The sequence below is a fragment of the Amia ocellicauda genome, unplaced genomic scaffold (assembly GCF_036373705.1).
Source record: "Amia ocellicauda isolate fAmiCal2 unplaced genomic scaffold, fAmiCal2.hap1 HAP1_SCAFFOLD_63, whole genome shotgun sequence".
Taxonomy (NCBI): Eukaryota; Metazoa; Chordata; class Actinopteri; order Amiiformes; family Amiidae; genus Amia; species Amia ocellicauda.
The window spans coordinates 569973-579872 of record NW_027102993.1 but is presented as its reverse complement, the minus strand read 5'-3'; positions in this window follow the sequence as shown (position 1 = coordinate 579872).

The window sequence follows — 9900 nt, the reverse complement described above, 5'->3', positions numbered from 1 at the left end:
TCATTCAGTGTTTTGGTGGCTGAGTTTATTCCGTTTTGGTTTATTTGATAGTGTGAGGATTGATATCTGTCTAACATGTTTTCAATCTCATCACTATTCAGGGCTCTTGTGTAGTTCTCTGTGCTGGGCTCTGACCATCTCTAACTGGGTGGCAGGGAGACCAGTTTTGTGGGAAGTTTGGCTCTGACTTGTGGCTGCGCTGATCTTTTTAGGTAAAGTGTTATTTGGCTGTGGTCTGATAGTGGAGATTGTTGTCTGACTATAAACGCATTGTTGGCTTGTGGGTCCAGGTCAGTTATGGCATAGTCCACCACACTGCTGCCCAGAGCCGAGCAGTATGTGAATCTCCCCAGAGAGTACCCCCTGGTCCTGCCATTGATGATATATAGACCCAGGCTTTTACATAGGCGCACTACCTGCTTCCTGCTCTTGTTTACCACGCTGTCGTGGCTGTGTCAGTGTGGAGGTGTGTGTGTGGCACAGCGGGGAGTCTCCGAACAGGTGTGTGTTCCCCTCTGTATTGATGTAGTCCATCTCTCTGCCAGTCCTGGCATTGAGATCGCCACACAGCAGTACAGAGCCCAGGGTCTGGAAGTGGCAGATTTCGTTTTGAAGCTCATGAAAGCCTTCCTCATTATAGTAGGGGGAGTCTGCGGGTGGCATATAAATTGCACATAGGTATATATCTGTGTTATTTTGTAGGATGTCTTTTCTGATTTTCATCCACAGGTGTGTGTCTCCTCTCTGTACTGGGCATAGGGCTGCTCGGAGCTCCTCCCTGTACCACACGATAATCCCCCACGAGGCCCTGCCACACCTGACTTTGGGTTTTTTATAGGAGGGCACAATCAGCTCCCTGTATCCATTGTATCCATCCAGTGTATAGACATATCTGCACAGCACCAAGTCTCTACAAGAATGAAAACATCTGAACTATTTACAGTGTTGATCAGTTCAGGGCCTGTGCTCTTCATTCCAAAAGTTGAGGAGCGTAAACCCTGCATATTCCAACTGCTTATTTTAAAGGACATGTTCATATATTTTATTATACTTGTCTCTTCTACATAAGAAAGTTTAATTTGTGGTCTACAACTGATATTATATTACTATTAATAATTATATATGGATATACATAATAATCACTCAAAGATTTTATCTTTGCATCAAAATATCAGAATAATTAAATCACATTTTTTCTTACTCTCCATCTCCACAACCATATATATGTGTGTTGAGGCTCAGTTAACTCAGCAGTGTGGTACAGATGACACTGAGGAGTTGCCTTATCTGGGCCAGCTGGGCAGCATCGGGCCTCCAGGCTCTGGAAGCCGCTGCTGCGTGGCTGTGTGGCTGTGCTGGTCCCCGGCTGTCCGCTCTGCTGTGCTGGACGGGCCCTCTGGGGATGGGGGGGTGGGGAATGGGGCCGCGGGGTCTCAGGGGCTGGGGCTGGGGTGGAGCCGGTGGCTGGGGATGTGGCCGGGGGCTGGGGGGTTTGCTCCTGGTCTCGAGGTGGGGGTGTGTGGGGTTTCGGCCCAGGGTTGTGTCCTTGAGGACCTTTGAGATGATCCTCACACCCGTCTTGTTGAGGTGGACGTGGTCATACAGGTGATGTGGCTGGATGTCTCAGTGGTGTGCCAGGTGGACGTTGGGGAGGAGGGCACATCTTCGGGACACTTCTGCGTTGATGGCCTGGATGATGTGCAGGGGCACGTCTGTGCGGGGCAGCAGTGTGGAGATGGAAATTTTGGCAGTTGGGAATTCCTCTGTGGCTTTCGTTGCTACCTGTCTCAGGGCTGAGGCCACATCGCCCCTGCGGGCACTCAGGTCGTTAGTGCCGGTGTGGATGAGGATGTGTTTGACTTGGCAAAGCCTCCTCTTGGAGAGCAGCTCCAGGGCTCTCTGTGCTGTGGAGCACCAAAGCTTTTTCACTTTTCGCCCAGGGAAGAGGCGCCTCTCAACCAGGAACTTCCCATTGGATTCGCTCAGAATGACCACCTCTGCGTTGACCTGCCACTCCGGGTTTGCGTCGGGAGTGGTGGGGGCAGCGGGTGTGTTTTGGGGGAGTGGCGTTTCAGGGGGTTGTGTATTAGTGGCAGGTCTGGTGATAGTGGGTGTGTCAGGAGTGGTGGGGAGTGTGGGTGGATCAGTGGGTGCGTCAGGGGTTGGAGGTGTTGTGGGGTCAGTGCAGTGCAGTCTCTGTGCTCCAGTGATGTGTAGCTCCTCTCTTAGCTCCTCCAGCTGGCTCTGCAGGCTCCTTAGCTGGCTGTGCTGGGGTGTCCTGGTCAGCTCCTCCCTCGCTCTGCGCAGCTCCGTCCTCAGGGTTTGGCTCTGCTCCTCCAGGTCTCTCACTGCTGCTCTCAGCTCATGGATCTCAGCCTTGTGCTGCATCTTTAGTCTGTGCATCTCATCCCGGAGCTGATCGCACAAGGAGGTCTGGGCCAGGGTGCTCAAGGTCTGCTCCCTGAACTCCGCAAACTCCAGCTCCAGCACTGATAGGCATTCCTTTAGTGTTTTAATGTTGCTGGAGAGTTTTGGGGAGACAGGGGGGCAGTCTGTGGGAGATGGGGCACTGTCTGGCTCCGTGTGGCTGGGGGCAGACTGCAGGGTGGCCGGCTCTGGCTCTTGTTTCTCTACCTCAGTCTGCTGCTTTGAGGTGTGGAAGCCGAGAGCTAATTGGTCCAGGCTGCTCTCGCTGCCCTGCACCATGATGGTCCCGTTGTGGTATACATTAAAAGTGAGCATCACACTGTCTGTGTCTTTCTCTACCAGCACTGAGATCTGCCTGCCTCTGCTAATGCCCCTCTTGTTGTTATTGGGGTATGTCTGGCACAGGGTTTTGTGAAAGGCGGTGTAGAACAGTAGATTGTTCTTGACCCTGTTTTCTCCTTTACCGGTGTAGTCTAGAATGAGGGTCTCAGGAGATGCTCTCATCACAGCTTGTTTGTAGTCCTTCTTAGCCTGTGCAGAGCGAATGTCTTCAGGGTATCGGATTTCAAAAGGCAGCTCTGCAGTCAGACTGCTGTTCGATAGATTTCTATCAGTCTCAGTGGCAGTTGGGCTCTCTCCTACTGTCACTCTATTCAAATCGGAGCTCTGCATTTTCATTGGCTGAGTCAACTACTGAGAATGCTTATTTATTTTATTAATACATATTTTTTTGTTTAATTATTTGTCTCTTACCTCCAATTCTTGTCTTCAGCTTTTCTTTTCTGACTTTTCTTCCTGAACTGTCTCTCTGCTTTCTTCTTTTTGTGTTTCTCTTAAAATTATTATTTTTTGAATACTTTTTCTTCTGAATTTCTATTCCATGTCTTCTGTGTATGTTTATAGTGCTATATATTCATTTGTAAATCACAAATTAAATCCGCTTATGTATAAAAACAAATGTTTTTTAGGAGCTCATATTCCTCTCTCTCTCTCTCTCTCTCTCTCTCTCTCTCTCTCTCTCTCTCTCTCTCTCTCTCTCTTCTCTCTCTCCCTCTCAATTCAATTCATTTGTATTGTCAAAGCAATTGGACATACATACATATACATACATACATACATACATACATACATACATACATACATCTACACGGAAAATAAATAATAGAATTATGAATCACAATAAGATGTAATGAAGTACAGAAAATTAAAATGTAAAAAAATGTGATCTTTAATACATACAAATAAAGAAAATAGGTTTACTATTTCCAGATTCCTTTTTTGAAATACAATGACATGCATAACAAACAAGTATTTACATTATATTTACAGCCGGTGCTCGTGTGTCACTGTGTCCCTCAGGCTGTGGTAGGTGCTGACATATTGGGCAGCCAGGGTGGCTGTGTGTCCCTCCCCCAGGAGGACTGGTGTTTTTCTTTTTTCTCAGTTTTGTCACAGGTTGGGTGGGCATCCATTATGTTGTTACAGAATTTGTCCCTTATTTTGGGCTAAAGCTTTCCGTGGAGGGGAACGTGGATCAGTTTGTACCATTTTTGGGAGAATCTGCCTTGTTGGGGCGGAGCTGTGACCAGGTGAACAGCAGATCGGGCATAGGTGGGCATGTGGGCAGAGGAGTTGGAAGGCCGGTCAAGCAAATAAGCTTGCTAAGGTACGCAGCAGCAGCAAGCATCCCCCACATCCAGCCAGCCAGCCAGTCTGGCTGGCAGTGACTGAGTGGTTGTCAGACGGCAAGCAACGGAATGTACGTGCTCTGTGATGTCATAGCAGTCAGCTGAGAGAGGCTCGTGATGTCATCGCTGAGCTGGCTGGCTGGCTGGCTCTGTGTGTGTGTGTGTATGTCTGTGTGTGTGTGTGTGTGTCTGTTTGTCTGTTTTTCAGTCTGTCTGTCTCTCTCTCTCTCTCTCTCTCTCTCTCTCTCTCTCCCTCTCAATTCAATTCATTTCTATTGTCAAAGCAATTGGACATACATACATTCATACATACATATATATATATATATATATATATATATATATATATATATATATATATATATACATACATACATGCATACATGCTAGAAAGTCATTACTATGTTGTCTTAAAGGCTAACTAAGCAGAACATATATCATTATAGAACAGAGTCCATAGGTCTACACATGGTTTTAGGGAACAGGCACGTAGGTCATACCGTTTGACATTGTTTCCAAGGTTCTCATCGTAAATAACAAACAGAAATCAAACTAGCTTCTGGCCTGACCTTCTAGCTTGACTCTATCTTTCCGCCTTATATACTTGGTGAATAATTGAGGAAGTAGCACCAAGTGACCACATTAGGCTGCCTGAGGGTTTCTGGGGAGTGTAGTTGTCTAGGGTCGGTTTTCTTCCCTAGAGTGCAGACCTTGCAGCAGACCTGGCCTGACATGTCTGCCATGTATGACCCTGCCCCTTGGTTTGTCCCACATCCTCCCCCCCAGCTGCGACCCCATAGGTCGAGCGACAGCCGCAAAAAAGCATGCACCCGGGACAGCCCATCAACATTCCCCATGGCCTTCCCTGGCCTGTGCTGCAGGGTGAAATGAAAATGTTGGAGACTCAAAAACCACCTCATCACACGGGCATTCCTGTCTTTCGAACGATGCATCCAAGTGAGGGGGGCATGGTCAGTGATCAGGGTGAAGTGCCTGCCCAACAAATAGTATCGAAGACTGTCCAAAGCCCACTTCACTGCCAAACATTCTTCTTCAACTACCAAATAATTTATTTCATTGGATTCCAACTTTCTGCTAAGGAACAACACCGGGTGTTCATGATCACCCATTCTTTGGGACAAAACCACTCCGATCCCCACCTCAGAGGCGTCCGTCTGGACTATAAATTCTTTCTGAAAGTCAGGTACCATTAAAACGGGGTTGCGGCAGAGCGCCTCCTGTAGGCTCCGGAAAGCCCGGTTTGCTGTATCACCCCATCTAACCATATTGGGTTCTGTAGCCTTAGTCATATCAGTCAGAGGGGCCGCTAAGGTAGCATAGTTGGGAATAAACCTCCGGTAATACCCAGTTAACCCTAAAAATGCCCTAACCTGCTTTTTATTGACAGGCCTAGGCCAAGAGTTTATGGCTTCAACCTTGGATATTTGGGGTTTCACCATACCCCTCCCTACTGTATAGCCCAAGTATTTGGCCTCTTCCAACCCCAAATTGCATTTGGTTGGATTAGCCATCAGGCCTGCTGCATGTATTGAATCCAATACCGCTTGGAGCTGAGACAAATGTGATTCCCAATCTGGACTGTGAATGACCACATCATCTAAATATGCTGCCGCATACGTCCTGTGTGGTCTAAGTATGTGGTCCATCAACCTTTGAAAGGTGGCAGGAGCACCATGCAGGCCAAAGGGCATCACTGTGTAGTGAAACAGACCATCTGGGGTTGCAAAGGCTGTTTTTTCTTTGGCACCCGGGGTCAAGGGAATCTGCCAGTAGCCCTTGGCTAAGTCAATAGTTGAAATATAGCGAGCATTCCCAATATTCTCTAACAATTCATCTACTTGGGGCATTGGGTATGCATCAAACTTTGAAATTTCATTAACCTTTCTAAAATCATTACAGAATCTCCAGGAGCCATCAGGTTTGGAAACCATGACTATAGGGCTGGACCACTCACTGTGGGATTCTTCAATAACCCCTGCCTCCAGCATTTCCTTAACCTCATTTCTAATAGTGTTCCTGCGAGCTTCTGGTACCCTGTAAGGCCTCATATTTACCTTCTTTCCTGGGAGAGACACAATGTTGTGAGAGACTAAATGGGTACGCCCCGGTATGCCTGAGAAAACTTCCCTATTACGTATTATCAAGTCGTTCACCTCCTTCAACTGGTCAGGTGACAAGGCAGCTGCAATATTCACCTTCGGTGTCCCTAGTGGCTGAGGGGGGTAAGTCAACATCAACACTTCCCTGTCCTTCCAGGCTTTTATTAAGTTGACATGATATATTTGTTCTGGGGGTCGGCGGCCGGGTTGCTGAACCTTATAGTTCACTTCCCGTATTCGCTCTATAATCTCATAAGGTCCCATCCACGTAGCCAGAAATTTACATTCTACAGTGGGAACCAACACCAACACCCTATCACCAGGCTGGAACACCCTCAGTGTAGCCTGACGATTATAGGCGAATTGTTGGTGTTCCTGTGCCTGCCTTAGGTGCTCTCTCACAATGGGAGTGACTGTGGCTATTCTCTCTTGCATAGCATTGATGTGCTCGACTACACTCCGGAAAGGAGTGGACTCGTGTTCCCACGTTTCACGGGCTATGTCTAATATCCCCCTGGGGTGCCTCCCATATAACAGTTCAAAAGGCGAAAAGCCCAGGGAAGCCTGTGGGACTTCCCTAATGGCAGACATCAAGTAGGGCAGCATGAATTCCCAATTTTTCCCATCCTTATCGATTACCTTTCTTAGCATGGACTTCAGGGTCCTATTAAATCTCTCAACCAACCCATCTGTTTGTGGGTGGTAGACTGATGTTCTCAACTGCTTAACCTGCAACAATTTACACAGATCGGTCATAACCTTAGACATAAAGGGTGTGCCCTGATCTGTTAATATCTCCCTCGGTATCCCCACCCTACTACACATCAACATTAGCTCTTTTGCAATACCTTTTGAAGCCATGGTCCGCAGTGGAATGGCTTCTGGGTACCTGGTGGCATAATCCAAAATAACCAGTATATACTGATGCCCTCTGGCTGATTTCGGGAGAGGTCCCACCACATCCATAGCTATCCTAGCAAAGGGGGTCTCTATGATGGGCAAAGGGACCAGTGGGCTTCTGAAGGCTGGTTTAGGAGCATGTAGTTGACATTCAGGACATGAGCTACAATGTTCTGTCACGTCTGCATGTACGCCTGGCCAGTAAAACCTCCTCAGGAGTCTATCCTTGGTTTTGTCCATCCCCAGATGTCCCCCCAGGATATGCCCATGTGCCAGACTGAGAACTGTTCGTCTGAATGGGGTGGGAACTAGCAATTGCTCCACAATGTCCACCCCTATCTTATTTACACGGTACAATAGGTCATTTTTTACCATAAAATAAGGATAAGCTGTTGGCGGGTCTGCAGTAGTCATAGGGGTCCCATTTACTACCTTCACATTTTCTTTAGCATAGTGTAGAGTGAGATCTCGCACCTGTGCGCTGCCAAAATCAGTGGGGAGTCCCTCTAACACTGACACTTCTACATTGTCAGCTTCAGGGGTCTCTATGAATGGATTCTCACCCACCCTGCTAGTGCTGGGTTCCTCACCCTCCATAGGGTCATCTACGTCACTACATTCCACCCCTATGTTTTCAGTTTAATTTTCCCCAACCAAAACCTTCACTGTCGACTCAACTGGAACCAGGTCTAGTTTTAGCTCTAGTTGTGGGATCGAGGCAACTTCTGGCTTACAGTTTTCAGTGTGCATTTCCAATTTACTATGTTTTCTATCTAGTTTTCCAAAATTAGGAAAATATCGTCCCAGTATCACATCATATGGCATGTTGGGTACCACACCGACTTCGTAATCTAGTTTCCCGGCCTCTGTCTGTATGTTTACAAGGGCTGTGGGATAGGGGCGTGTGTCACCATGTGTGCATGTGATACTGAGCTCCTGATGTCTATCCAGCTTGTTGGTCGCTACTAATTTTTCTGTGACCAGTGTAACCATACTGCCAGAGTCGAGTAGAGCAGCCACTTCTTTCTCATCGACTATCACTGTACACATGTGTTTTGGATTAGGTACTCCGCCTATGAAAACATCCGTCCCAACAGGGCAGGCATAAAATACCGGTTTCTCTTTCCCCATATCACACACATTACATTGCATTGGTTCCTCTCTACCTGGGCAGTGGGCCGCAATATGTCCTACTTTGTCACAATTGTAGCAGACAATTGGTTGTGATGGTGACCCCCTATAACCCTTAGTCTCGGCTTTAGGCCCCACCTTTGCCCCCCCCAGTCTTGCTCTTTTCTTCCAGTCCAGCGCGTCATGTTTCCCAGAGTACTTTGGAACCATCTTACCCGGTCCGCTGGTTCGTCATGGCCTGGGGAACGAGTTTTTAACCTCCGGTACATGCTCTGCTGCTCCGGCTGTATAGAACCGCTCTACAATGGCCACCAAGGTGTCAGCGGACAGCACCTCATTCTGGCCAACCCAGCGTCGAACGTCCTTGGGCAAACAGCGTTGGTAGTTGTCAAGGACTATGGCCTCCACCACCTCGGCTGATGAATGGACCTCTGGCTGTAGCCATTTCCTGGCCAGATGGATCAGATCAAACATCTGCGTTCGGATTGGTTGTCCTGGTTGGTAGGCCCACTGCTGAAACCGATGTGCCCTCACTGCGGTGGTCACGCCCAATCGGGTCATTATCTCCGCTTTCAATTTATCATAGTCCTGGGCGTCCTTCAGCTCCAGATCAAAGTACGCTTTCTGTGCATCCCCTGCCAGATAAGGTGCCACAAGCCCTGCCCAGGAATCTTTTGGCCATCCCTCTCTCTGCTGTCCTCTCAAAGGTCATAAGGAAGGCCTCAACATCGTCCTGTTTTGTCATTTTCTGCAGAAAGTGATTGGTGCGGGGAGTGGAATGGGTTGCAGCCCCCTGTGGCCCAATCCTGGTTGCAAGTGCTTCAACACTCTCTTTCAGCTCTTTAGTCACCTTTTCCTGCTCTTCTCTAAACATTTTATTTGTATCATGCTGGACCTGTAGTGCTTCCTGATGCATCCGCATAGCATCCTGGTGAGCCACCTGCTGCACCCTGGTCGCTTCCTGTTGGGCTATTACAGCCTGTAGTTTTTTTTTTTTTGGATAAAAAAATTCACTCAGCCAGTCTGGGTTTCATGAGGTGCTGCCCGCATTCTACACCAAATGTGACAAAACGCCTTGGCTGTACACATGTGCGGGTCTTCTCTGTGATCTTCTTAGGAGTAAAAACCAGTCATGACCCAGGGAGGAGGTTGCAAATACAGGGCTGTGCCTGTATGTTTACTTCAAACAAAACAAATCTGAAAACAAAACCTAACTCACACTGGAGTTGTAACTAATCTTACATAATCATTCTATTTTAAACAAAGTCTGGAATAAATAAGTCTTGGCTTTCTCCTTATGAGCTACCTCTGTTTTCCAGATAACTCACCCTATTGTCTCTCACTTCTCTCTCTCTCAGGCCCGCCTTATATACCTGGTGAATAATTGAGGAAGTAACACCAAGTGACCACATTAGGTGCTAGAATGGCTGCCTGAGGGTTTCTGGGGAGTGTAGTTGCCTAGGGTCGGTATTCTACCCTAGAGTACACACCTTGCAGCAGACCTGGCCTGACATATCTGCCATGTATGACCCTGCCCCTTGGTTTGTCACAATACATACATACATACATATACACGGAAAATAAATAATAGAATTATGAATCACAATAAGATGTAATGAAGTACAGAAAAAGAA